The sequence below is a fragment of the Ambystoma mexicanum genome, chromosome 5p, assembly GCF_040938575.1.
Source record: "Ambystoma mexicanum isolate Mex_15411 chromosome 5p, UKY_AmexF1_1, whole genome shotgun sequence".
Taxonomy (NCBI): Eukaryota; Metazoa; Chordata; class Amphibia; order Caudata; family Ambystomatidae; genus Ambystoma; species Ambystoma mexicanum.
In genome coordinates this window covers 700963452-700991299 of record NC_090930.1, presented here as the reverse complement: position 1 = coordinate 700991299, position 27848 = coordinate 700963452, and the positions used below count along the sequence as shown (strand labels likewise).

At 42.0% G+C, this 27848-nt stretch overlaps 1 protein-coding gene across 1 annotated transcript in view; it reads right to left on the bottom strand.

The window, feature by feature from the left end:
- The window catches only part of LOC138481142 (gamma-aminobutyric acid receptor subunit gamma-4), a 2457252-nt gene that overhangs the window by 194497 nt on the left and 2234907 nt on the right, over positions 1 to 27848 (bottom strand). The gene's annotated exons all lie outside the window — the stretch shown is intronic.

The following is a 27848-nucleotide window of genomic DNA, read 5'->3' as shown; positions in this document are numbered from 1 at the left end:
TAAAAGCATTTTGGGCCTGCGTTTCAACTTCTATCCGTAGTCTAAGCTTGCTGGGGTGAACTGAATTACATTTGATTGCATGTCTGAGAACTGTGTGCTACTCTTCATTTCCTTACATTGCATAAGGGGGGGAGTGGATTGCCAGAGAAAAGTGATTACATTGTTTTGTTGAAATCATATTGAGTATTTTCTGTACTGCATTTTCATTCAACATTGCATCCATCTGAACTTATATAAAGCATTCTCTACCACCTTATTTTTCTGTTCCTATTCACAAGGGTGCTACCTCATCCTTATACTACTCCTGGGTAACCAAATCAGTTTACTAGTAGGACATTATTCATTATTGATTACTGCTCAGATTAAGTGTGATATTCAATTATTAATTTATTATAAAGTGTGATATATATATATATATATATATATATATATATATATATATATATTGTTTACATTTTCAAATAAACCTTTTAACTTGCAAAACAGAACTACTTCTTGGCTCAGTGGGGTCAGGGGGATTCTAAGAGAGGGGTGTTATATAGGGGTAGTCATCCTTAACTCATGAACTGGACATAAAGATATATCAATAAGGGTTTCCATTCAGTATCCCAGACTAGGCATTGACTTAGCTGTAGTGTTGAATTGAATCTCCTTACACATGTAAACAACAATGTACAAGATATACACTGGAATGTAGAGTATAACCTAATCAAGAAATGGCATCTGTCTAATACCACATGTATTTAATCTTGAATACCCACCCTGCCTGTGTGATGACTGCCACAACCATCCCTGCCCCGGCAGAGAATAGAGAGCAGTACAGTACAACGACTAGTGGGAGTGTGTGACAAGTCTTCCTTGTCTGGGTGATGCCTCTTATAACCGAGTCACAGCCCCCTCTGATAACCCATCTGGTCGCAATCTCAGCCTGCCACCAGGACACCACCTGGAGGTGTGGCATAGAGACTGGTGCTGAAAGAGTGCAACAAAAGGATAAAGGTGGGCCTGAAGAAGTCGAGTTCAATTATATCGACCAATTCTTTTGTCGGGTTGCCATTACCATGAATGATATGTCTGATATGATTCCATGCCCCTAGCAGATATTCTTAGATGGGGCAGTAAGAGGACGAGAAAAAGTGCCTTAGAGAAAGACTCATCGTTCAGTGCCCATGATGGCTTGTGTTTAAGTGTCATGGTCTCTCTTTGGCATGAATATTTTGAAACATGCAGTAGGTCCCACCTATCTTTGCCTCAGCAAATGCAATTTGTTATCATCGGTGACCCTTCTAATTATGCAATTTGAAAATCAGATGTTTATCTCACAATTTCATGCAGTACGGAAGTGAAAAGGGGTCACACATGGTCTTTTGGAGAAAGAATTAGCTCCAATAAATTTGGAGGTACTGATCCGGGATAGCAAAACATTTTTCTATGATATAAAATAAAACAATTAATGATGCACAAACATGTTTTAAAATAATATTCAGTTAAGACAGTTTCAAAATCGTGCAATACATTAGGACAAAGTCTAATTCATGAAGTTATGACATCAGGAATATTATAAAAAATCTCACCACTGCAACCATTGTTGATGTAGTGGCTAACAAGAGACATGTGCTCCAAAAACTCAGTAGTAGAATTTACAATTTGCCAATTATGCTTTCTGAAGATGTTCACACGCAAACCATTTAGACCTAGGCATTCCAACAACATGTGTTTCAATGTTTCCCATTGGTTTCTTTTTTGGCAAAATCTACAAAACAACAACTCACAGTCTACCAGCCCATAACGCAATAGAATCTCATTTGTATGGATTATGTTCCAATGGAACCCGAGGAAAAGTAATTGTGTATTTTTGTCTGGTATACTGCTAAAATGGTGGCATGGTTGCTCTTGTTTTCTGGTCACCCCTCAAATTGGTCATAGAGGGATATTGATGGAATGTATCCACTGAGCAGGGCCATACCCAGTCATATAGAGCTTTCTTTAGTCATCCAGATCACCAATATGGTAATCTGCATCCTCCCTTCACTTCACAACCAAGTCATTATACTAGGTAGCCAATTCATCAAGTGTTTCCAGACCCTTTTGTTCCTTGATATTCTTCAAGTTATAATGAATCTCTACAAGGTTGTCTACAAGGTTTCAAAATGTTCATGTAAATTGATAAATATTGCCAGTTAACCCTTGCCTTCAGGGAGGTCAATCCAAGTTCATTCACATTGTATGACTAAATGAGGAATCCAGCTAGGTATAGGTAATACTCGCCTCCAAATAAGGGATTCCAGGGCAGACAATGCTTCAACAATAGAAACATCATAAACCTGCATGCCATACAGTATTTTGGGTACATTTTGACCTTCATAATACCAAATGGCCGGTAATAGGAAAATTCAATTTGAGCTAATTGGTTTGCAAAATATGCAGCTTTATTCGGAAGCTACTGCTTGATGTTAATATTGGCTTTCCTGGAAAGAATATGGAAGCCCAAATACAGGAGGGAGTCTGTTGTCTTTACCTGCTCACTTCCTATGTGCAATTAAAAGGTTATTTTTTCCTTTTGTTAGCAAAGCACATGACCTTAGTTTCAGATGTATAAATTGCCAGTGAATAAGGTGATACGAAACTGACAAGTCCCTCCAAAAGGTGTTGTTGGCCTATAGGATTTTTATCAAAGACCAAAAGGTCATCTGCATAAGCATTCCACAATGGACTAATCATATGTAATTTTGGGTTTACCATGGCCCTCGGTTGTAAGAAGTCACCAATGTCTGAAATGTATACATTGAAAAGGCAGGGGGCTACAATTCTCAACTGCCTTACCCCTATAAATGTCTGTATAGGTCTAGTAAGTAATCCTTGTTAATTCAAGAAGACCTGAATTGATTTATTGTCATACAGGCCCATCAACAGTCTCAATAGACCTACAGATATGTCCCAATCCTGTAGTTTCTGTCACAGCAGATTTCAGTCCACCCAGTCAAAAGCTGCAGAAAGATCAACTGCAGCCAAACAGACCAGGGAATTCCCCTTGGATCAAGCCGGATGTTGCATGCACTTTATCATGAGCCCATTGAGCCCAGTGCCCAAATGTCTTAGAAATGCCATCTGCCGAGGTTTCACCTGCCCACACCTCTAGATGCTGAAATAGTAAGCTGGAAAAAATTCTACTGTCAGCATTGAGGATAGCAATCGGACGGTAGTTACAGGGGTCTGCACGAACACCTTTCTTGTATATTGGCACAAGATGGGCCTTTGCCCATGTCGATGGAAAGTGTTCTATCAGACCAATTTCAGTAAACATGTTTGAGAGGATTATTGACCAAATCGGTTTTAAAAAGAACGTTCAATAATCTGTTTGGTCCGGGAGCCCTAGAAGCACTAATAGATTTAATAGCTTTTAGTATTACCTCCATTCCCATGTCCATGCATATTCCAACATTACCCTCGTCAGGGCATGGTGCAACAACAAGTTTTATAGTAGTTAATGGAGCAAAGAGACGTTTGAAATGCGTTGCCCACTCATCCTCGGAGACTGCATTCACCAACCTGCCTGTATAGTGAATCATGATTGTTCAACAAGGATCAGAAATCCTGTGAGTTTTTATTACGTAGGAAAAGAGAACTCGTTCCACATCCAGTTGTAACCTATCTGAACTTGTGGCCCTCAACCAATTTTTATATCTTTGATGCGGGTTCTTAGTCTGTTCCTACTTTTCTAGCAAGTACGGTGTATATTCCTTTGAACCATCCTGATTTGAGCACCTGTGTTTTTTCTATGTTTGGCTAAATCAGTACAATATGTGTGTCTATGGGGTTTGTTACTCTTTATATGCTTGTCCTTGTTTCCTCTATTCTGTTCAATAACATCCATAATAAATCCCTTGAAGTTGTCGACAGAAAATATTTTGTTCCAGTCCCCAAAACTGGACACATCCCAGTAGTCATACATAGTTCCTTTCACATAACATTCCAAGGCGGGTGACCATGTAATTCTCCCTCCTGTTTCTTTAAGTTGTACATCGGGGCCTACCCAAGCTATATTCTGCCCCGTGGTTACCTCTATCCCAGGCACCAAAGCGGCCCAGTAATTTCTAATCCAAGACAATTCTCATGCAGTTCACTCCCCACAAAGATGTAATCTATAGTAGAGGAGTGTTGGCCATCTGTCCACGTGGGAGGCAGAGGAACATCTCTGCATACTGAGCCATTGAGAGGCTGGAGTCCCAGTCCTCTAAGGCACAGTCCCCACTGTTTACCATTAGGTGGTTTCCGACTATTACGTCCACTGTCCATTCATTGCTCCAGCAGAAACATACCTTGTATAAAGTCTGAGTTGAGATCTCCCAACAGTATGGTCTGGGCCTCCGGATGCTCCCTGTGAGAAACAAGAAGGTGCCTCACTCGCAAGTCTCAGCAAATCTCTCTCTCGGGTGGCCAGGGCATGGCCATCACCTTTACATCAAGACCCTGGGGATGGACAGTGTGAGAAGATTACCTGATCACCTAGGTGTAAGACCGCCTGTAACACCTTTACCCCATCCCACCAGGTAGGATACGTGGGAACTTTACCCCCTGGCCCCCACCTTTCCATTCAATAGACCTTTCTCATGAACAGCCCAATCTGGGAGTTAAAAAAAACTCACACCCGATCAGTGTACTCACATGTCCCACTACTATTGTCAGGAAAGGTCAGGAAATTACTGACAATTACTCACACCTGACTTCCAGTAAACTTCCCCACACAGATAAACTGCAGAGCACGTGAGCACATTCTGAGCAAGGCAAAGCATATGAAGGAACAGCAGTTTCGAGTGGCATCCAAACGAGCGGAGAAAGACAGCAAACCAAGAAGGGTTCGCAAGGAGAGAACTACCCTTGCCCTTTTCGGCAAGGAACTGTTACTTTCAAGAAACCTTTGATTCAGAAAACGTAAGGCCAGGAAACCAAACTGAAGTGTCCGATATTGTGAGTCAGAGATACCAGAGGCCCTGCCACGTACCCGACCAATGCGTGAAGGACCAGCAGCCGCTGTGGTATCGTCCTTGGCTCCACAGAGCTCCAGGTCATGTCCCTGCAGGAGCAGTGGACCCACGGAGGATACCATCTGCCTAGCTCTGATTACCACAAATTATGGTAAGCGCTGATGCCCCCTGTGCAACCCTCAAAAAAATGCCTGCACAGCCCCTGCTTTATCACAGCTGAGCACCTATTGAATCCGGATCCCGCAAAAAGAAACATACGCAGTTTCTTTTCCTAAAAGGCTAAAGTGAGCCTTCGCCGCCATTAATGTACACGAGGTACCTAGTTCTTCAAAGATGGCCGACTGCCTGATGCCTGCAGCCCACTCTGCCTAACCAGGCCCCCTGGTGCCAGCCGATTGGCTACTGGGCCCATATTCCTCCCCATTGGCCACTGGCAGGCAAAGCCGGTCCACTCCCTCCAAGGCCCACGGGAGGCAAGGCCAGCTCCTGTTTTAAGCCTGTTTTGCCATGGTTGCCGTCTCTACGCTCCCCTGGCTCTCGCACTAGAACTTCCCTAAGGTAACATTTCTACTCCCTGCCAGCCGCCGCTTCGTTCACTGACTGACCAACATTGCCTCCCATTACCCCTAGTGCCTGCATTCTTCTCATCACATGTTATGTTATGTACTTTGCCCCATCGCCCGCACGTGAGATTCCCGCACTGTTCACACTGTGCACCTGCCCTAACTTGTCGGCGCTCCAATAAAATCACTGCGGTGTGCTGCAGTGAAGGCAAACCTCACGACCTGCACATACTACAACAGGCTCTGGCACACTGTTTTCTCGCGCTATATTCCTGACATTGGCTGCTATACATTGTATGATTAGTATGCTTAATGTACCATCCTGGGTATCTCGGTTACCGTCTGTGCGTGGATAACTCCTTTACCAGACATGTTAAGCATCTCCCTGCTATTACTGTGTTAATCCACTGTCTAATCTATGCAACATGCCATTCTGCCTACTCGCTGCTGCGCTGTTGAATTGTTCATTCTTTCACCTTGTGCAATGTGCCATTATGACAATCTTACTGCCGGTATATGCTTAGAAATTTCACCACCTTAACCACCCATCCTGTCTTGACATGCACTTCCCTCCTACCTAATCTGCGCCCTCACTCTTTCGCTTACTTGTACAAATACGCCATTTGATCACTTTGTTGCTACCTCCACTGAAATACAGCTATAGTTACTGCTGGCTATAGTTAGCCCCCCCTATCATACTACTGAATTTCCTCTGCCCACCTCATACACCCCATGTTGATGCTCCCCTGCACCTAAAGTCGACTCTGCCTATGGTGAGCATTCTGTTCTAGAGCATTCTGTGCACCTGCATACGGTGTTACAGGTTTACCTTGCCAAAGTTGATTATGCCCATGGTGATTTGTATCAGAGCACTTTGTGCATTTGCATATTGCGCTACAGGCCTATTCAGCTAAAACCAAATCAGCCTACTGTGATCTATCCTAGAGTACTCTGCATACATGCATACAGCTCATCCAAGCCCAGTATGTTTGAACCTCCTTATGGCACCTTTACAATACTACTGTACTGAATGCTAGCATGCACCGAATGTTAGCTCTTGTTAGTGTTTTAGTAAATACTAGTGCCTCCAATAACCAATGTTTCAAGCCCCTGTGTAAGAATCGTATCTAGATGTCAGTACATCCAGGTCCTGAATGTTTGAACTTCTCCAGTGCACCCCCACAATACTAATGTACTGAATGTTAGCATGTTTTGAAAGTTAGCTCTTGCTAGTGTGTTAGCAAATATTAGTGCCTCCAATCACCAGTGTCCCAAGCCCCCGTGCAAAAATCGAATCTAGATACCAGCTAATGTACTGAATATTAGCATGTATTGAAAGTTAGCTCTTGTTAGTGTGTTAGCAAATACTAGTGCCTCCTATCTCTAGTGTCTCAAGCCCCGTGCAAAAATCGAACCTAGATTTCAGATAATAGCACCCTTTAGACTTAATACAGTAATTTACCTGCTACCCAGACTGTAAACACCTAGACGCCAGCACACAGCATGCTCCTGGCATAGACAGGAAATGTCCCTCGCCTACCTTATCAAAGTCACTCAGACCCTAATACTCACCACCGCTATACTTAGTACAATGGCCTTTACTATCAAAACCAGCCCCCCCAAGGACAGAAACCTGAGACTCAGGTCCAGATTGCCTAGCACCTACGAACCTGTAAGAAACCATTCGAATAATGCCAACAGAAGCTCCATCATCCAGCCAAAAAACTTGCCTCGATTAGTCAAGCAGCCCACCTTTACCTACGCTCTAACTCCTACTAAAATGCAGACAACTATAGATACCTCATCACCTAATACTCCTCAAACAACCAAACCTAATAGCTCCTTAACACTAACAGGATCCCTCATTAACGCTAGATCGGTGGTAGCCCACGCCTCAGAAATTGCGGACATCCTAAATAATGATAACCTGGACCTATTGGCTATAACTGAGACTTGGCTTCACGAGGCTGCGGGACCAACTCTAATGCTAGCAGTGCCCGATAGTTACCAAATCCTCAGAGCTGACAGGCCAAATGCCAGAGGCAGTGGACTAGCCATCATCTTCAAATCCACCCATCCCATTAGACCAATACACTGCAATCTAGTCTGCATTGGATCAAATACTAAATAGGCTAATTGGTACACCATAACCACAATGGAACACAATGGAACACAACACAATACTAACTAAGTATACAAGACATTTTCACAGTGCAAATGTGGCACACCTGGCTCTGCGATACATTGTAATAGCTACACATTTCTGCGTGCAAATACAATCTGCTGCTTTTGCAAAAAGCTAAAAGACACATAGCTACTTAATCACAGAGATATGGCGATCTCTTGAGTTGTTCAATAATGGTATGTTTGGTAAGTTATTTCACTTACATATATAGACATTTTTGGCTACAGTGAGCCCAAAGCAGTCAAATCATGGAAAACAAGCAATAACCACATTTAAGCTTTGTATGTATAGAGAATCAGATTGGAGATGCATGGAGTCATTCAGGAAAATAACTTGGTAAAGAGGCAGGAGTCCATTGGGCAGAGTTCTTCAGTTATCTCCATGTGCATTCTTTAAGTGATGAACTCCTATTCCAGGCAGAAGTAGCACATTGGAGGTAGAGGCTGGAATTGTACCACTAGTGACTCAGATGTGTTTCAGTCATAAAGGTAAATAAAAATCCCCTATTTACCTTGGGTAGCAACACGCACATGCTAGTCTCTTCAGAGAGGTAGGGTGGCAGAGGAGACATGTGCACAATCAAAGTGCCATGATTAGTAAATAAAGAAATACAAAAGCCAGTACATTTGGCTTTTGCAGTTGTTCACCGATTAAATAATTCTACTATTTTTAAATCAGTAGTTGAGATTGGAAGCTAGAAGCTTACAAACCCTGTGATGAACGCAGATAAAATTATGTGTATCCCTATACCAACCAGCATGTTATCATCAATGTTAGAGACATATATGAAGGGGAAAATATCTCAATCGATGCACTAGCAGCTAGTAGTATTCAATGTGGGGTCACAGTGAAACCAAATCTGTGAGATGCATTCCCCAGCGTCTCACAACTATTAGTAAAATACAAAAGTTTGTTTTGGTTTTTAGAAGCACCTTCCCTAAAACTGAAAGGTACACACACATCTATTGTCCTCTCGAGAAAATGATTTTTAGACAAATGTGTGCATTGCAATGTAAAATAATGGTTAGACAATCAATTAAAGCCAAAAACAAAGTCTTAAAAATTAAATTCTCTTTGCATCTCGAAACAGCCGAGCCTACACGTTTTTCAAGCTATGCTCTTCTTCCGGGCCCTTGTACATATTAGCTATTAGTATCCGGCAAGAGGAGTGTGGCGGCCTCCCAGCCGATGGGGAGACTAGAATACGGGTATTACCACATGATAATCCCGCTGCCCTGAGCCTCCTCACGGCCGGCAGCTGCCATCTCCCCTCACTGGGGAATCATGTAAGTCTTCCCCCACCCCCACTCTCCTACTCCACCCACAGAAATCTCCCTTCCACCCCCACTTACCTTCTTTTTAGTCAATTTCAAGAGCGTAAATGCTGGGAACACTTCAGTCCCCAGCGTGTCCGCTCCCGATCTGTGACAGGCTGTCATGGAAAGGAAGAAAGGACTACATGTAGTACCTTCTCCCTTCCCATGGTGGCCATTTTCTTTGTTTACATTTTGTCCTATCAATTTAACAGCCGCCATGGAAAGGGAGAAGAGACTACGTGAAGTCCCTTCTCCCTTTGTATGACGGCCATTTTGTTTAATTTTTCCCATTTTTTTCCATTGGCCACCATCCCCAGTGGCAATTTTTAAAAACTTTTTTTCTACTGTTCCAAAATGCCAGAGCGTTTCGGAACAGAAAAAAATATGCCTTTAGTACCCCGGTCTAACGGGCCTGGGTACTAATGGCAATACGCCTCTTGACTGCGTGCCATTACCGCACACGGTAATGCAGTAATGACCCGCTGCCTCATGGCTTGTTGCCTAACTTAGTTGCGTACAATGTAATTCTATTTGATTCGCTCATTTGATAGATTCCAGGAGCTAACCGGTCTTCTTACGGGCCACTGCTTGTTTCGACGAGGAAACGTTAACCATCGATGTTATCATGCACGGTTAAGAAGCCAAATCTGATCTACCTGCTGATCATAAGCTGCAGCCGTAACCTCATAATAATCACTGAATAATAGCTATAGAAAATGTGTTTTGCAGGGCAGCTGTGGATGCCAGCTATGGGCCATCCCTTTATTCCATATGGGACTCTTTCCTGGAATTTATCAGCACTGACTCAGACCAGAGGGCCCTGTGAAAAAAATATTATTATGGATATTCATGTATAATGTGTCATGTATTGTTCTGCTGCTGGCACTGTTTCAAGCAAAAATAAGCATGGTTTTGTCTGGAATATAATCTACTCTTGTGAGTTCTGAACTGAGAACAAACTGTTTGTCAAGGGTATTGTTTTTGTCAATGTTTCAATATGCAAAATATAATTAATGGAAATAATTCTGGTGAAAGAATTTCACTTAGGTGTTAAAATGCTTTCCTGTGTTTGGCTAAAGCCATCTTGTGCCATTTATGGAAAACATACAGGCCCAGACCTTTGCTCTTTCCTCCCAAAACCAATACATGATGGACATGTTTAGTACATTACTCTCTGTGAAAATTAATGTGGCTAGCTAGCACTTTTTTCAGACCACATCCTAACCTATTTATTTAGAACTATTTGGCTGTTTATGTGAAATCACCTAAAGTCCCACTTGTAGGTTAATAAGGCAATGGCACCGGGTAGGGCAGATCATTGGCAATACCAATAGAGTTTTAACATGAAGCCTAGATGAATTGCTTTATTAAAATTACATTTTCTCTGACAAGTACCTTTTGGTAATGTTAAGGTGCCCAGGTATATGGTGCTAGAATTTTGTATTACAGATGGGCTCTTAAAGAAAACATGAGTTACTGCTACGCAGCTTCCCATGTACACTTTTCAAGCACCAGGAACCTTTGTTTCTCCGATGTTGCCATTGTGCCTTACAGGTGACGGTGTGTAGTTTGACTGTTCACAACAAAAGTATACAATGTATTGATGCCACTAATTGATTTGACCATTCCCTTGGATCAGAAACCACTCAGCCACTGATGCCACATTAAAAAAAAAAAAAAACAGGATACAGCATACAGATGGCGTTCTGTCATATTGTTCTACTGGTATGTACCTCATCCTCTTTCTAACAAACATGATATTTAATTGCTTATTGATGCAAGGCAGAATTGTGCATTGCAATACATTCATGGATGTGTGTTGTACATGACCATTTTAAGGCATGCTCCTGTTATTCACTTTCTTTACATTTATTTTATATACCAGCAAACATATGTTGGGGTAAAAGATAAAAGTATTGATCCCACAATCCTATTGGTCCTCCTCCATCTTCCATTTCCAACAAGTATCCCATATGTTCCTATTTGTGCCCATCAGTGTAACCATACTCCCCATTTACAATGTGCTGCTCTTCACCTCTGTTTACACTGAACTAATCACCTTTCATGATTACATTGTGCTTAGTACATTTGCAATAAGGATTTCAGGAGTACATTGCAACTATGGATCGTTTTTAGGGCCTTAATCGTTCTGCATATGTGGCACGGCACAGAATTCTGGACCACATGGAGGACCAATGTCCAAATCCCTTGAACTAATTCACCTACACTCATCAGACTGGTTAAACCGTCCTCATGTGGAATGGTTTGTCCTGAATGTTATACGAATAAGAGAGTGTTTGGCAAGCAGTAATTTTCCCTGTTGAAGACCGTGTCCCTCATGTTTTGGGTACTTATGCATGATGCACAAACATACTGAAATGTATGTATACTTCTGCAACAATATTGCAACCCTGTGCTTTCAATTGTTCGGCCCCACTTCCACCCACACTGGTATAAGTTGTGCTTACCTTTATGGGTATGGGACTAAACATTGGTCTACATATATCCCAGCTGTATATCTCTCTTCAAACCAAAGCTTTTGCCTTTATATTAAGTGTGTCCATTCGATTTAGCTTTGAATACTTTCCTGATGATAGTCAAATGTCCATGTGTTTCTCTATATATTCATCTTTTATATTTGCAAGTCATTGGTTACTATGATGCCCACCAATCATATATCTGATTTTAGCAATGTATACATTGTACACACATATTTCACACTTTTGCTTTTTTTAACTGTTGATCATAATTTTGATGATGAATTCATATTTCTGAATAGTGTATGTTTTTTTTTAATTTGATTTAGCTGAAAAACAGCCTTTCAAATTTTAAAACATTCAAGTAATAGAGTTTAACAAACCCACTTCAATTCATTCAATTCAATCCCTCTTTCCTATTTACAACAGGAATCATAATCTAACAAAATAGCAACTTAATAGTTTTTCAAAAACATATAAGCTGCATACAACACAAATCACTTCTAAATAGGACATAAACATAAAAGTGCATCTTTCCTAATGCTCCAACAAATTAAGATATTGCATAAAATGTATCATTGCTACATTCATTCTGGAGTTGGAACTACTGTAGAGCAATTCCCAGAGCGTGTCCGAATCCAAGATCTGATAATCGGGGAATAAGTGTTTAAAAACTTTCACTCTCGTTGGTAATAATACTGGGCATTCTCCAATCAAGTGCCTAAAGGTTTCTATTTTAGTGACATCAGAGCAGAAACGGCAATAATTACCATCACACATATTTCTAATAGACATAACCTCTCTAGTGTGCCAAAGGTTGAATCTTAGTTTCATATACAAAGATCTCCGTTTGGGATCTGGAAATGTGATCACATATTGTTCAGCTACATTTAATTTCTTCAGGGCGAAGGGCTGCACCCTGAATAATATAAGAAGCTGACAGCTCTCCTTCGTCCGGATCCAATCCTGTAACCACAGTTTTCCCTTAACCTTATTCGCGTTGACAATCAGTGTTTTTTCAGACATCCCTATTTGCTCGAGAATATTTTTAGCACCGCCATTCCATTTCACCATTTTAACATGATGAGTAGCCAACACATATTTAGCCAAAAAAGTCAAGATAGAGGGTACATTCGTAATCATAAGATACTTCTTATACAACTAAATCAGCTTCCAGCAATAAGCCGCATATAGAGAAGTCATACCCGTCTCGTGTCCGATCAAACACATTGGCACCCCCTGAGGCAAGCCCAAAACACCCCTCCAAAAGCGAGCTTCCAACTTCTGCCAAAAGGACGTGGCTAGGCAATCTCTCGTCTCAGAGCCATAAATAAGAATTGGCGTTATCTTTTGTTTAAAAAAGGTAACTGCCGGCGAGAGTGAGAATTTACCATACTGCGCCTGAATGATACTTGCCTGAGCAATAGGTGTCTTCAATTTTTGAACAAAACCCGATAGATAAGGGAGATCACTAGGGTGGTTACTCAAAGTTACGCCTAGATACTTATATTCTTGCACTACTTCAAGTTTCTTAGTCTGCAAGAGCCAAGAGAGTGCCTTCCATGTTCTTCTACGATTTACTTCCCATACCATTACCTTGCACTTAGCCTGGTTAATTGTCAAAAGATTCCTTTCGACATAAATTTCAAGTTGTGAGAGAAGGGAACTCAGCCCCCTGGGAGTTTTCGCCAACAACACCAGGTTGTCAGCGTAAAACAACCAGGGGACCGCAACTCCTTCCAACCTCGGGGGGTCAGAGACTAATTCAACAAAATCATTAGGCATATCAGAAAAGAAAAAGTTAAACAATGTACAAGCCAATAGGCAACCCTGCTTTAACCCTCTAAAAGTTAGTACTGGTTCTGACAAATGGCCATCTAATGAGAGTCTGATCTGGATTGAGGTCTGGGAGTGAAACTCTTTGATCCAATAAAGAAGGTAGGGCGGGCAAGCAGCCTTAGTGAGCTTACTAAATAAAAGGCCTCTACATACCGAATCAAAGGCGTATGGTTGAATAAAAATCAAATCACCTGCATAAATAAAACATCATATTTGTATTTGAACATGCTGAAAAAACAGTAATCAGTAGAAATAATTGAATTTTCCCTTTTGAAAACAGAAACCATATAGTATGCATAGTGCAATGTCCTCAGTGATGTCAACTATTACAATATGTGTAATGTTGAGTGTGATGTCATCAGTGGCATCATTGCCAATGTCATTGTATATGTAATACGTGATTATATCAGTGATGCCATCCATGATTAATGTTGTCATGTGTGGGGCCAACTACAATGTACGTGTGGGCCCGTCTTTGCTTAGCTAACCATACATTGTTACTTTCTGTGTATGATAGAATAGGAAGCGTAATAAAGGCAACCTCATATCTAAATGTACCTGTATTATTCGTGAATATTATATTTTTTCAGTTAGCACAATGTTTAAGGCTCTGGATGTCCACGTAGTTATGTATTTTTTTGTTTTTCTTATTTTCAGAAATACCTGTGCTGGTTATGTTTACCATGTTCTATGTTTATATTTACCCCAATCTGCAGTTAAAATAATAATTAATGCATTAGCAATGTTAAAATGTGCTTACCAAATGTTATTTTCAGAATCAAAAGATATTCACTGAAAGAGACTACTTAGATTTGATGTAAATGGAATGTTGCTATACATGTATAATAGTCAAATGTCATGGCATCGTCAAGATCATGGAATCTATGTATGCTGATATTAAGGTATGGTACATTTCTAAATCTTCAGCCCAGTACCATTCGGTACAGTACTTAAAAGACATACATGGGTGCACATCAACAGGCATGTTTTGTTTTTAATATGACAGCTTACAGTATGTTCATTCCAATTTGTCATGTATGAAATTAGTTTTACCTCATTTCATGCAATTATTTGTAATAGAATGGGCTAATGTTTAGAAGGGCATTCTTTTTTACATTCTATTCATGAGTAAAGTGCAATTTACGAATGCTTAAAATTTTACTCTTAGCAATGATGGTGAAAATTATTTTATTATGGAAATATTCCATATGAATCATTGTTTATGAATGAGCAGAAATAAAGTTTAATTGTATGTGAAAATGTTCTAAGTAAAACATTATGGTTAAAGTGCTATGTAAATACCAAATCATTATCATGATCATTAACATTGACTATGTTATTGTTTTTCAGTAAGAGTAATATTCCTTATGATTTTTAATGAACATTGTTTCCCTTGTTTCTGATGCTTGATTTACAAAAGATAACATTGCTTATCAAAGAATTGTTATTGAAGTACAGCTGTATAACAAATTTCAATTCTATCAACACAAGTGAACTTTTTTCTCCTAGCACAATTACTCCAATTTAATGGGGACTTCTTGTTCATGTTTAAAACAATGATTATTTGGGCCAGAACTAAGATGGAGGTGATGCCTGTTTTGCCCCTCACAAGTTGATATACACTGGTATAAAAACCACAGACAACCAGAAACAACCAGATATCAACCTTCTCTACTGTCTGCATACAACAAACGTGCATGTATATTAAAAAGAAGGGAACATATTTTTAAAGAAACACTGTCTGTGTCCTCTTCCTCCCCAGATCTGAAAGCATGCAGGGTCATGAAAAAAATGGACGGTACAGTGTTTAATGTAAGAAAAATATACAAAATCTACAGTTGCTTGCTTTTGCTAAGAAAACATGAAAAATCTAATAAATAGATATTTGTCAAAACATAATTGTTTTACACAATGTAAGTCGAAAAAAACAAATAACAAACAACAATTATTAGAATTCATCCTACCTCAAACTCAAAGACAACAAATGCATATAAACACAAAAGGAAAGGAACACGTATTCAACTACTCCCATGTGTGTCCTAACTGGGCAGACAGGTTTCTGTCCCCTTACATAATTGAATTACACTGGACATTCGTCAGGGGCTGAAAAAATAAGTGATGATGTAATTTCACACTCTTGCGTGGACTTCAAAAGGTGAATCAGTTTAACAGCAGCATTTATCACACTAAATGAAACAGAAAGAAAAGAAAGTTGCATACTCCGTAGAATATAATCATATGATTTCATGAAACAGATCAGAACAAATAACTGTGCTTAATCTGTTTATCACTTGAACCACTAAGCTATTATTTGATCATGGGTACCTGCTCAATATGCATGGTATCTCCTATTGAACAGATTTTCAATCTCCAGTCTCTGTTAATAGGACTCAGAGGGCCTCATTACACAGATGGCGCTAAGGGATTACCGGCACCGGTAAGGGCACCGATACCGGTAATCACTTAGCGCCATACTATGAGGTCCCTCAGCGGGTCCCGTCCTTAACGTGTGACCAGACCACACGTTAAAGAAGGGACCCGCTGAGGGACTGCAGGGAAAATAACAGTACCGCTAACAGCGGTACCGTTATTTGCTCCTTCCCCATTCCCATTGAGCCCTATGGGGGCTCAAATGGGAATGGGGAAGGGCCTTGGTGAATGGGGAATTACCGCCCCGCCAACCTTGGAATGGGGCGTTAGTTCCCCCATTCACCAAGGCGGACTCGGAGTCTCCAATCTTAGAGACTAGGGAGGTTTGCAGGCATAGTGGTAGGTTTTGGTCCTCAGTAAGAGTCACCCCCAATGTTCCCTGGCAATCAGTAGAAAGGAGAAGCTGCTGTGCTGCTTCTGCAACTGAATGGCTTAGGGCTTTGTTAAGATCCACTCTCCAAAAAGTTAATCAAAGAAGGAGTGAGATAATATGTATAGGTGGAGGAAAGTAAGACTGCTTAATGGGGTTCTACCCAATGCCTTGTCATACCCACACAGACTTTTAGCAGGCCATGGAGGAATCAGAAAAGAGAGACAATCCCACAGAAAAGTAAGATGGAAGAATATGCCCTCAAACCCACTTGTGCATTATGGTTGCCCTAATTCCATCCCTTTCTCCTCAGTCTGCAGCTTCAAAGGCTCTCCAGTGTGCAGCCCCGTAGTGAGAGTCAGGTCTTTATCATGGAATTGGTTGTTTGAAGCCAGGCTTCCAGCCCACTTCCTGCTGGGAGATACCAAGCCTAACAAGGGAGGTGTTCTTCCAGAGATGTAAAACAGTCACACAGTCTGCCCTGTTGTCTCTTTCACTGAAATGCAGACAGGCACTTTCAGCTCCCACGGATGATGCTAGTATGCTTCAAATCAGATGTAGCATTAATAATTCTAACAGCTAAACACCATACCAACATAGATGTATTTTATATTCCCAGATTATGCTGCATTCAGGTGGGTAGGTTATCATAGTTCTCATGCAGTTATTTAGATGTCACAGTGGCTGCCATACAGGGCAGGTATTCCCTCTGAACTTGATCTGTGCTATGGGAGAGCAGATTCAGAGGTCAGGTTACTGAGGTAGCCTGGAACAAGTGTACGCTATTGTTTTGGCAAGGAGTTTAATCAAAGGGGGGTCTGGGTAGAAGACCACTCCTTGTGAGATGGATTACCAACATCATGTTATCATTGATAAAAATAAAAATTGCTAGTGCTTTTACATTTATGCCATATAGGAATCCTTCACAGATCACACATTTGGAGTGGAAAAATGGGTAACACTCTTGGATACGTGACAAAAGATGAACAAGGGAAAATGCTGTAAGGACTCACTTAGTGACAAACTGTGAGTGATCCAATTAAGGACTGGCAAACTGACTTGAACAAAATTCATGCCTATCTAAACCATGAGTGTTTGCGTCAGCTCTAAAGATTCAAACCATTTCGATCTGAGGCTCAAAATGGTTCTAAACATTTATATTTAGAATTCGAGAAGCTTTTGTAGATATGAGTATGTTATGGTACGACTCAGTTAAAATACGGCTCTTTGGCAATCTTATCCTAGAAGTCGATATTACTGGTAGCTAAGGAAATTCTACAATAGATACATAAAATGTAATGATAAAAAAGTGTGGAGAATGTGTTTTTTTTCATTTGTTTTTGTTTAGAAATGTGCAGATAACATGCATATTTTAGCGGGGCTGTGTGGCAGCACAGATTATGTCCAGGTTGGGTCTCTATCATACATTAGTGTCAGGGGCACCCTCCAGAAACCAAAGTGTTGCAGGCTGTTAGTAGCCATGTGGGTGCTTAGAGTGCATTTCCTTGTGAAATGTTAAAACAAATCTACCTCTGTTTGAGGGATAGACATGCAAGTGAGACAGTAGCGGATAATACTGCTGCTATTCCATTTAAAAGAAACATGTATGAAAGGGCGCTAATGATTGTGTCATGTATTGCACATCCCCCCATCAAATAGGTGCAGGTGAATGGGACTACTTGCTGTGCTTTCCAAAGACCACTCTGTATGTGGATGTGGGATGCACTTTGAGATGCACAAAACCCCCTCATATCTGTGCAACGGGTGACAGAGGGAATCTAAAACATAGATTCCGATTCCTTTCATGAATAGGACACACTTTATTTGCACGAGTGACACAATCTCATCAATTGCACCCCAGATCACCCTTTCCACAAAGGTAATCTACACGTTTTGGTTGTGCTGCAGTGCAAATTATATTTCACCAAGCCCTCTTACATATTGTGCTCAAGATAATCATTTATGACAGGCTCCCAGCACTCACTTGGGATGTTGGGATCACATTTTGCAGTGGCAGGCCCTTGAAGGACCCATCATTCTGATATGATAAAACAAAACCTATCCCTGTTTGAGTATTATTATTATTATTATTATTATTATTATTATTATTATTATTATTATTATTATTATTATTACTATTATTTATTATTATTATTATTATTATATATATATGGAACACCGTCAAGCTTTGGGAAGCAACAGAGCACTTTACAATCATAGGTGAAAGAACACAGTAAGGGAAGCAGAGAACAAGTGAGCAGGGAGTTAACAGGGGGAAGGGCAATTGCCAGCAAGGGATCTACAAGCAACCAGGCGTGGAAACAATAATGAGCAGATCACAGAGTCTCATGTAGGGTGGGGAGCGGATGGTGTGTGGAACTAGGTGTTAAGGAGGCGGCATTCCTTGAAGAGGAGGGCCTTGAGCTCTTTCATGAACTGTAGAAGTAATGGGGTGAGTCTGATGTTGACAGGGATGAAAAGATATGCAAGTGGAAGCCACCGTTTCCAACTGCTTCTGTTCTATCTAGAAGAGTTGGCCAAGGCTGCTATGCATTGTGCATCATATCACACCTATTGCTAGGAGCAGTGGAATGTGGTTGTTTTCTGTGCATTTCAAAGAGAATTTTGTTTGTGTATTTGGGATGCACTTTGAAATGCACAAAACACTCCCTTATTGGCAAAGAAGGTAAAAGAAAAAAGGGCATCTGAATGTGTGCATCTGCGAGGGGCAAATTCAGTCTCCCGTCGAGAGTAGGCCAGACATGTGTTTTCCCACAAGTGATGGGATGTGCCGCTTATTTTTAAAATCCACATGGGTTTTAAACATGTTTTATATTCATTTGAGCCATATTGACCTATGGCTCGAATTGGGTGAAATCGATTTGTTGCTGCACGAGACATTTACCAACTGAGCTCGATTTGAGTCAAAAGTTATCTATGTGAAGTCTCAAATGGCTCAAGAGGATTCAAAGCTTTTATTTAGAGGTTAATTGCAGAATTGGAGCAGAGTGCTTTAAGGCACGCCCATCCCTAGATCAAGTCCTCCCTAAACATGTAAGAGCAGAGCCCCAGACTGCCATCCAGCAAAAGATACCCCGCAGGAATGTTCTAAACTGCAAAAGAGGCTTTCAGGGGGAGTCAGAGATGAATCGGAGCACTTACTGGCAGTGACATTGGGTTTGTGGGTCTACTTTCAGTGGCTACTGTCACCGGGATTGCTGGAGGTGAAGTTTCTAATTATACTCCCAACTAGCGCAGAGCCACACGGAATCAGAGTTGAGTCAGAGCAGTTACTGGCAGTTGGATCAGGAGAGGCACGAGGCTGAACTGTGAATGAACTGGACTAGAAGTGAACGTACTGCAATTTAAGTGTTGACTGCTAAAGTCCCTCCATCAAGAAGCTGTTAAGTGACTATTTAGCAGTTAGGGATCGTATGATCCTGGTCTTCTCCTCGTGGGGGGCCGGGGCGGGGAGTAGTCAAATTAAACTATGTCTTCGACACTAAGAAGTAATCTGACCTCCAATGAAAACGATGATATGCCGGAAAATCTATATTCTCTATACAAACAGGGTTAGATACATCGCCCGGTCTGCCCTCTCATGCACCCTCTCCCGCCGCCTAAACACGGCCCTGACCGCGCTAGGCGGCAATGGGGGCCGGTTTGTCACAGGAATACAAGTTGCTCTAATGCAGATACAAGTTGAAAAGCACTGCAAAGTAAAACTACGGCTTCTAAAATGACTTCCTTTTTTTTCTAAACTTGTGGCCGTAACTCAGAGTAACGAGGCAAATGTAATATTGTCTCATGACACATGTATGTTATGTGCCCACACACAGGCTACCCAGCCTGGCAAACTGGTGTGTAATTAACATCCCATATTAATGGTCAGTTAAGGACTCGGTTTGTGATAGAGGTGTGTAAAGAGGCCGTAATAGGAGAGGAGGAGCATGCAAATGTCAAACAGACAGAGATTATTGAAGCAGGAAAAACTAGTTAACTAACACAGAGGAGGAGCCTAATCAAGGCCAAAGTGCAGGCGATAGTTAGGCACCAAATGATCTCACTTTCAGCCTCTTCGATCTTATACCATGACTCTGACGAGCAGGAAACACATGACTCTTCTACAACTACAGAGCCATCCCCTCCCCCACAGAGACACAAAAATGATGTTATCCACTCTCAGGAGAAAGTGTCTACATCCACTCCCTCTCTCAAGTTGGCTATGTCTATGTTAATCAAATTGTACGACTCTTTGCATGGGAGAATGTAATCAAGTATCCCTACTATCAGCATTAAACATCAAAGTCTCTCATATCGAGGGGTATTTTACCATCTTGAAAGTCCAAAACAGATCTTTAAAATATGTGTGCTCTGGATATTCGCTTAGCCACCCTTCAAATCTAAGTTTCGAGGTGATATGATATGATATGATGATATTATATGATATGGCATTTATAACGCGGCTATACACAAGTGTTTCAAGGCGCGATGAAGCCAAGGAGGCGAACAGAGGGAAGACAGAGACAACGATCTTACTAGGCCAGGTGAAATTGAGATCGCGCAAGTGCCAGGGAAAAGTGCGAGGGGGAAAGGTAAGTGTAAGTACGGTACACAGGATAAACAGTAATAAATAGAGACAATAAACAGGAACAATAACGGCCAGCTGGTGGCAGGTGCAAGGGTAAGTGCAGACATCAGGTGCCAAGTGCTGTAGTGGGCTGTACGGATACAGAAAAAGCCCACAGTGCAAGGGTTTCCAGGGGGCAGTGCAGGTGTGCAACTGGCGGGGAGGGGACCTGGGCCCGAGACAGAGGGTAGCCAGGTGACCAATGTTGTTTCAAATTCAGCCAGGAATTCAGCAGGGGAGAAGAGGAGAGAATACAGAAGCAAAGAGGAAGGTCTTGAGGTGCTTTCAGAACCAGATATGGTTCTCCTCAAGTTTCATAGAGGCAGGGACGCTGTTCCAGAGGGAGGCCCCAGCCGAAGAAAGGGATCTACCACCAACTCGTTGCTTGGAGAAGCACTGACCCTGAGGGAGTTGGAGACGGATGAGCAAAGAGCTCGAGAAGGAAGATATTTAGGAAGATAGAGGTGAAGGTTTTGGGGCCCTAGGCCCCAGAAGGCCTTGTGGACAATGCAGAGGGTTTTGAACTTAATTCGAGAACAAGTCTCACAGTCCTGTTCTGGATGAGTTGCAGAGGGTGGAGAGTAGAGGCAGGCAGATTTAGAAAGAGGCTGTTGCAGTTGTCCAGCCTAGAGAGAACCAGGGCTCAGGAGACAGTGAGCTTCTGGGGGAAGGAGAGGAAAGTAAGAATACTTCTGAGGAGGTACATCTGGAAGTGTGACTTCTTAGAGACATCCGAGATTTGAGGAGAGAAGGAGAGTGTGGAGTCTAAGATTTTAAGGTTTTAAGCCTCACAGGTGGGAGCAGGAAGAGGGCCAAGAGAGGGTGGCCAGAGAGAGACCGGACAGGAGGGAGCGGGTGTGCCGATGAGGAGAATCTCAGTCTTACTGGCATTAAGGCAGAGATCATTGGCGGCACACCACTCCTGGATAGGAGACAGACAGTCGGAGATAAGAGAAGGAGAAGAGATGGCTGAAGGGAACCCGAAAATTAGCTGAGTGTCATCTGCATAGCACTGAAATTTGGGGCAGGGAGCAGCAATGCAGTGGGCAAGAAGTTCCAGGTATTGGTTAAACAGTCAGGGAGAGAGGTTAGACACCTGGGGAACACCACAAGTAGAGATAGAGATCGAGGAGAGGAAGGACCCAAGTTGGTCCTGGGAGGGTCGATCAGACAGGAAAGATTTCAGCCAATCCAGGGCTCGATTGGTGATACCCAAGTTATCATGGAGGCGGTTGAGCATGATGGCATGATTGACCATGTCAAAGGCAGAAGAGAGATCAAGTAAGATGAGGACACAGGGGGTATTGGAATCAAGATTGTAGAGCAGGTCTTCACAGATGTTCAGTAGAGCAGTTTCCGTGCTTCTGGCAGCTCTGAAGCCAGACTGATGGTCATGGAGACAACTAACAGATTCAGTGTGAAGATTGAGCTTTTCCAGGAATTTGCCCAGGAAATAAGTGATGGAGATTGGGGGATAGTTAGCCAAGCAGGACGGATCGGCAGAGGGTTTCTTAAGTAGAGGGTGCACAAGGGAGTGCTTCAGGGGGGAAGGTGTCATGCCCTGGAGCAAGTGGCGCGTATGGGATCGCTGGAAAGGGGGACACCATTAATTGTTCCATCACGTATTCCTCCTGTGTCCGTTGCCTGTTTAGTTCTTTTGTCCGCATCCATCACCGGTAGTTTATATTCAACTACTTCCGGGTGACGGACGCGTTGCAACTTTCTAGGTTTCCTCCTTCGTTGCACTGCTACGCATCATTTCTCCTTGCGTATACCACCAGCTTACCTGTTTTTCTCCTGCTCTTTGTTTCTTTCTTGTTGCTTACCTCCCGCTCCTCCCTCTCTTTCCCATTCTGCTCGTACCCTTTGCCGCTGCTATTTTCCCTCGCTCCGCTTATTTTTTTCTCCGTTTCTTCTGCTGTTTACCGTTTTCACTCTTGTTCCTTCTGTCCTCTTCAGAGTACTATTCCGGAGCATTTTGTTCCTTTTCTGTGTGAGTTCCACAGCCCTAGACAAGCCGTGACCAGCTTTCCTTCCATTGGGTGCAGTCCTTGCCTTCAGCCATCACATCATCCTTCTTGGTTTTTTTTGGGCCTCTGGCTTTTTCCCCATCCCCAGCGGTCTCAGGGGATCGACCACCGTCCACGAATTCAGTGGCACAGTGGCGTCCTTCCGTGGCCGTCCGTATCTTCACAAAAAAAAGAGAAGCCCAGACAGAAAGGAAGAAAGAAGTTAGACTCCCAACGGAAAGCTAAAGGTGAGGAGGAAAGGGAAGGAGGGGAGACAGAGTTTTCTACGGAAGAAGAGGATATTGCAGACCCTTGTGATAGAAGGGAAGAGTGCAGTGGCGAAGGAGTGGTTGCAGAAGTCAGACAGAGCAGGAGTCAGGGTATCAATGTGGTCCTTGATGGTTTTGGAGGAACATGGGGTGAACATGTTTTGACAAGACTTTCATAGATCAGACTTGTCTAGAAACCTTGTCAGGGGAGAACAAGGGAAAGGCAGAGAAGGAGGGAGGAGAGGTGGCTGAAGGGAGACCAGAGGAAGAGCAGGGAGTAGAGGGAAGAGGGGGAGAGGAATAAAGAGAGAGGACAGGATTTCCTGAGTTTTAGAGATGAAATGAGAAGCCAGAGCCATACAGAGGGCCTGGGAGAGGACAGGAGAAGTAGAGACTGCTGCAGGGTTGGCCAGTTCCTTACATATTTTAAAGGGTTTGGCGGACTTGTTAGATGCCGCAGAGATGCAGGCTTGGATGTGAGCTCTCTTCTTGATGCGGACAGAGAGCCAGTATTGCCTTTGGAGGGGGCGGCAGACCAGTTTGTTGGAGGATGTTCCGGAAGCAGGCCATTTCCTCTCAGCCACCATGTCATTTCCACTTTGCCTGCTCTCTCAGCCAGGTGAGAGAACAGGCGAAGAACCTGGATGTCTGGAAGATAGCAAACATAGAGCGGATTTAAATGATCTGTCATCAGTCATAAGGTCACTATTCTGTCCTACTGTCTCAGAATGAAGAAGACGAGGTGGTGAACGGTGGCCCTATGCCACTTCAAACCAGCCCATTTGAAATTTGTTTTTGGAGGACATCAACTCTGTTCAAAATCTCATTCCAAGTGATGCTTCAAGTCTGGTGGAAGAGGGGGTTGATGAACAGCTGATATAGCCCCTCTTTCAGAACCAGAAAAAGCTAAAACATAGATGCAAAAAGAAAGCAGCCTGACTAGTGCAAAAGTAACAAAAATGAAAAGCACTGTGTAAAACGTTACATTTTTTTTATCAGAAATGTTTACACGCTCTTAACACCCCAGAACATTTGTATAGGGAAAATACTGTAAGGGGTGGGTATAGGGGCAAAGCAGCTGGTGAATCAGATGTCAAATGCACCTTTAGAGATGTGCAGAGAAGGCTTAATGGACCTGGAAATACCTAATCTAGCAACATATTCAAATGAAGACCCGGCGGAGCAGCTAACTATACAGAGAAAAGTGCTGAGGACTAATGTACATTTTATTATGACTGTGAATGACCCGTCCTTAGATGTGGACTCTAGACTTTACACTGATCAATGTCCGCTATCACCAGAAATGGATCTATAAAAATTTGCACCACCTTCTAAACTCTGGAAACACAAAGGAAGCATTTAAATCGATCTAACAAAAATGAATGGTTATATAACTGCATCAAGGAGGGTTTACATCTCAGTCAACAGCAACAAGAAAAATGACTACTGACAGAACTGTCAACACTATTTAAACATTGTTTGATCATGAACAGAGTAAATGTATTGAAATTGTTTGACTATCCGGGAATCAACAACTGATGCAATCAAGAGGCATTGCCCAAGTAGAAATCTGTAGCGATACGTACTTTGACAAAGTTTTCTTACAAATACCTTTAAATTTGATCAGGACTCTTTGCTCCGTCCGATGGGCATTATTGAAGTGCATACACAACCTTTTTAAAGACTCTAAAGCAAGATGCGTCTGGAGTGGCTAGCACCGCTAACATTGCTGTGTTTTCGCCCTTAAAAATTACTTGCTCAGTTAAAACTCAATGCAGGAAATTCCAAGATCATTCAGCCTCATGTCAATTGACTGAAAAAAAGCAAAATTGGTCTTGGCTAGCCTTAGCCTTGACATTAGGGATTAATAGAAAGTAACTACCTGTGAAGGGGTTGGCAATGATCCAGCTGGGATCCTGGAATAAAGCGGGATTTTTTCATGTAGTTAGGCCTTGGGGAGATGCTCTGGCTGGGTGTGATTTAATGATCTTGTAAAAAACTTGGCTCTTAAAGCCTCCTTTTTTTTTCAAAACTTTATTTATACATTTAGAACTTTACAGAAGCAATAGAACATAATACAATGCCCTCATCACACGGTAGGCGTTAAGGGTTTACCGCTACCAGTATTTTACCGGTACCGGTAAACCCTTACCGCCTTACTACGAGGTCCCTTTGCGGGTTGGAGAATTTAACGCCTGCTTTTTGCAGGTGTTAAAAACCAACCCGCAAAGGGACCAGGGAGCTAATTATGGTACCGCAATTTGTGGTGCCGTAATTAGCACCTTCCCCATTCCCATTATGCCCTATGGGGCAAAAATGGGAATGGGGAAGGGCAATGGGGGAAGGGGGAATTACCGGCCCACCAACCTTGGAATAGGGCGGTAATTCCCCTTTCCACCAAGGCGGTGCCGGTATTTTACCGGCATGGACCAAGGTGCTAAAAGCACCTTGGTCCACCGCCGTCCGTGTAATGAGGCCCAATATCTCAAATGCACAAGGTGATACTTATTCACCCATAATTTCCTAAATAAATCTTTAAGAAGTAACAGAGGGGAACTGAATACAGGGAGTAAGCCTCCTTCTATGGAATCCTGCAGTGAAAGGTTTAAAAGGTAAACTAATGTCAGGTCTATAAATAGCTGCCAGATTTGGCAGATTTTGTACAACTTTTGAGTGGAAATAGCCCAATGGTTTTATGCAAGTTTTGAAAATAAATTGGGATCAAAGGATCTACCCTGGATTGGGGCAATTTACCCTGATACATTTCTATTCGAACCTTGCTGGAATATCGACTGACGCCTTTATAGGTAAGATTGCTGAGTTTATTGATTATAGGCTTTCTTATCCTTTGTGATAGCTATCATCATTTGTGGTGATCTAAATATTACATGTCACCAGCCGGACACCCAATTCCCGTTTGTTGGTGGTATCCTGGCGGGGCCAACATGGTGCAGGCTAAGACAACAATCAATTCTGGCTATGTGTTTGTTTCAGGCACTATACTGGTGATTGCAGTGAAATTAAATGGTTTATCTTACCACAAGAGTGTTCATAACATCCTACAGGTAACTTGGTATTTCCCTCAACTCTACTGGCCCTTGAGGTTAACAGGGGGATGAACAGAATTGCTTGGACCGATTCTTTAGCAAATAACCGAAATAATAATTTGACAAAGTGATTGAAGATGTCGATAACAGAAGGAACCGTAATGGCTGATGAATATATAGCAACATTGAATTCCTTTGTTGAGGTAGGGGGATCTGTGACAAGGCTGTGTATAAACATAATCATGTCTTTGACCCTCTAGTGCAAACATAAAAAAACAGAGAATTAAGAGCCAGCCAATGATGCTTGGCAAGGAAGAATAAATTGGATCTTAATTCTGAGGGGGAAAACTGAGACTGACATTTTGGAATTGGGTAAGAGGATACAGATCCTATCTATTCGTAAAGGATTCAGTGGCCATGATAAGAGCCTTAGCCTCTAAAAACTCGACTGACTTTTGGAAACTGCTTAAAAATTGCGACACTCCACAGTCTGCTCTCCAAATAAATCCAATTGCAGAAGAGTCTTGGATTTTGCAAGCAGATGCCTCTGAGAAACCAAGTAGAGGTGACAACCAGTGAAGAGGAAGGACCCCTGTTTTTTAATAATGAAGACAGTGTGACACTTTTTGTTAAGAGTAGTAGGTTGTGAGTCCGAGAACTGGATGGTCTTTCGAATTCAATATTAAAAGAATTCCCTGAGATCTGGGCAAATATATTGGTTAAGATGTTTAGAACTGTCATAGAGACAAGATTAATACCATCCTCATGGAAGACTCCAGTTTTCCATTCCAATTTTTAAAATGTGATTGAGATCCTTGCCCTCTATCTATCAGCCAATTGTGTTGTTAGTAATGCCGGTAAGCTGTTTGCTTCCTTAGTGTTAGGTAACCTAAGGGAATGGGTAGCAAGATTTGGGTCATTCGATAAGAATCAGTCAGGGTTTGTACAAGAAGAAGGAACAGCCCTGAATGGCTTTTTGTTAAATTATCAAAATAAGAAAACTTTGACGGATGGTACTCCCATTTATTTGGCATTTATTGATTTTGCTGTTGCTATTAACAGTATACACAGGGATCTATTATGGTCAAAAAAGAGAAATGTGACTTCCCTCCAGGTTTACTAGAAATTGTTATGCAACCTTACACTAACAGGTCTCTCCATGTAAGACTAAATCAACAGTGAAAACCATCAGAGACAATACTGATATTTAGAGGACTAAAGCACAGGTGTATGTGGTGTGCCCCTGCCTTATTCAATCTATTTGTTTTGGACCTAAAAGAAATCATGAATCTAGCTAGGTGTTATCCCCCTTGTATTATGGGGCAGGGAATCCATTGGCTATTTTACCCAGATTATTTAGTATTGCTCGACAAGACCCCGATCAGTCTGCAGAGATAGCTTAAGGCTCTCCAAACTTATGCTTTGAATAACAATCTGAGGATGAATGTATCTAAGTTGAATTTAATGGTTGTAAAATTGTTGACAACTCAAAGGGCAGTGGATAACTGGTCTTTTGCAGGATCTGTGCTGTCAAAGGTGAATATTTATCGTTATTTGGGATTACATTTTAAAAATGATGCAAGAGAATGGAAAACAATTGAGCTATTACAATTTAAGGTTGAGTCATTGGCTGCTTAAGGACTATTGATTTTAAGGAAATTTGGCAAATTCACCTTCCTTCTGCTGCTGCAGTTTTACAAAGTAGTTCCCATTGCAACATGCAGAGCG